Source organism: Acanthopagrus latus, chromosome 15 (genome assembly GCF_904848185.1).
Source record: "Acanthopagrus latus isolate v.2019 chromosome 15, fAcaLat1.1, whole genome shotgun sequence".
Lineage (NCBI taxonomy): Eukaryota > Metazoa > Chordata > Actinopteri > Spariformes > Sparidae > Acanthopagrus > Acanthopagrus latus.
The window spans coordinates 17,181,108-17,183,816 of NC_051053.1; positions in this window are offsets into that span (position 1 = coordinate 17,181,108).

Below are 2,709 nucleotides of genomic sequence, written 5' to 3' on the forward strand. Positions count from 1 at the left end.
TTTATGAATCAAGTGGCTTTGTGACAGCGGAAGTTCAATGATGCAACCACTACAACGTGGCATATTTGGAATGTGTTTTTATCTCCACTTACCTTTTGTTTTAGTGTAAGCCCGAGACTGCAGAAGTCGAATAGTAAATCTTTATTGAATGGTATTTGCCTTTTGGGTTAGATGCCCTCCTTCCAGGGAAGTGCATATTGTTCAAGACTAAAAGATTGTTACCATCTGGTAAGGCACAAGTGCAGAAAGGGAAACAACATGGTGCTAAGAACTTTGCAAGGGAAGGAGTCAGTCAAAAGTCAGAATAGTTATCCAACCTTCCACACAGTTGTCTAGTGCCAAACCAACTCTACAGTACACAGAATGCTGTACTGGCTGTACAAGGAAGTACTTTTAAGTAACAAAGAAAGAGAAGAAATACAATAGCAAGAAGCCATGAAGTGGAACAAAAGAAGGTTTGCAGATACCAGTGGAAGAAATCACACATGCCTCCTGCTCATTAGCAACACTGACCTTACATAAAGGCCTTGTATTTTTTCATTATTATTATTATTATTATTTTTTGGATTGCCTTATTTGAAGCCTGATGACTCACTGGCTGTTCTGCTCTCGGTCTGTCCGGTGTCGCCCACGCTGTCGCATTAAGACCCCGACTCCAAACACTGAGCAGGTGGCAGGGAACATTAGGTGGCCGCGGATCACATAGCACCACGAACAGCACATCGCATTTTCATACATTACGTAAGGATACGGACAATGAAGCCAACAGAATGCGGGGCAGCGGAGTCGGAGGGTGAGAGCGCCGCAGTCTGCCTGCATCTGTGTGTAGGTGTGTGTGCCCCTCCACTCATGGCAGTGGACTTAGAAACCTCTTCCTGTGTGTCGCTTTTGCATGTGTGTGTCTCCATGCCATATGTCTCAGTGAGTTAAGTTTTCCTCTGCCTGTATGGGTGTGTCGCTCGGTCTGCGCGCGTGTGTGTGTGCACCTATATGGGTGGCTGGTATGGTCACACTGTACAGTATGTGTGTCCCTGCGAGTGTGTGGGCCTGTAAATAGCTGTGGCAGCTGCAACGCTACTGTAATGCCATGTGTGGTCCTACAGGGGCCAGATAACCAGATGGCCAACACATCACTGCCAACACATACAGCCATATTAAGCACACACACACGAGCACACACTGGCAGGAACCAAACCTCTGAAGGCCCTATTTCAGGCCCGGGCCACGGGTAGAGCATGGGCCCCCGCTGGCAGTCCCCCTCTTCTGCGTAAGAGTCCGGACCCAGACAGCCTGGCAGCGAGCAGCCGCTGGGCGTTCCACATGCCAGCTGAAGAGCACTGGGAGGCTGACTGTGTGTGAGAAGTCCCCCTTCTCTGGTCACCACATGCTCTGATCAGCGCTTGTGAGAGTTTGGGAGATTTGTACCAAGTTGCAAAGTTGTCTACTTGAAGCATATTGTGGCAAACAAAAGCTTGCTGTTAGCCAAGAAAAAAAAAAAAAAAGTTCAAAGACTGTGTGTGTGCATGCATGTGTGTGTGTGTGTGTGTGTGTGTGTGTGTGTGTGTGTGTGTGTGTGTGCGAGAGAGAGAGAGAGAGAGAGAGTGTGTGTGTGTGTGTGTTGCGTCGACAGATGTCGAGTACATGCTGGTCCCTTGTGTGAGAGGATGGGAGTTTCTGTCTTACCTGAGGCTGCTGTGCAGCTGTCCTGAGCTGATCGTTGTCCCTTCCCACAGACACCGGGTGTGTGAGTTGGTGTTTGTCTGTGTGTCTGAGTGTGTGTGTGTGTGTGTGTGTGTGTGTGTGTGTGTGTGTGGCCCAGCAGTGAGTTTTCTGCTCTTTTTCAGATATAATAGGTAGCTGGGGCCTTATGGTGGAGACTGTGCGTTTTGTTTCCTCAAACCTTTCCTGTTGTTAAAGTTTAAACAAAGTGGACCCAAAAGCAAGGCAAACAGGCAGGTAGCTAAACAAAAAGTGAGCTTTATTAATGAGAGCTGTAATACAAAATGCAAAACACTGAAAGCGCAATGACCAAACACAAAAGCTAAACAAAGTGCAACCAAAAAAAGCACAAGTTCAAACCAAACGTACAAATCAAAAGGTAAGGCCCAAACCAGGGATAACGCAACGAAAAACAGGAATGATGGGAAGATGGAACAGAGAAACAGCGGAACACGAGAGCAAAACAGAACCAATGGAAGTGAGCAGACAAACTAACCAAGAGGGGAGGACAAGGACCTGAACAGACAGGGAGCGAGTAGTAACAAGCGTTCGTAAACCTGATCATGGCGTTACTCTCACAAAGTGTTTTTTGTGCATAAACCTAACCAAACCTGAAAAAAATGTAATTTGCAAGAAAACAAAATCAAACATTTCCTGGATTTGGAAAAAAAAGGAACATTGCCAACATTTTCACTGAGACAGTGAACAGCACAGAAGGAAAATGCAAACTGATGTGTGTCTAACTCTGTTATAACCCAAAATACTAACGATGACCATAAAAAGCAGCTGAAAGCTCTAAAAGAAAATAGTTCATAGACTTTGATTTGGGCTATTTTTGTATAACAACATTATGTCTCCTCCATCATATCTCCTCACATACCCATGATTGTAGAGTCAGGCACAGAATGTAGATGCAAGCAAATGAACAACTCTCGTGGCAGGTATTTGTGATATTTGACCAGATTCCAATTGAATGAAATTGCAACTTTT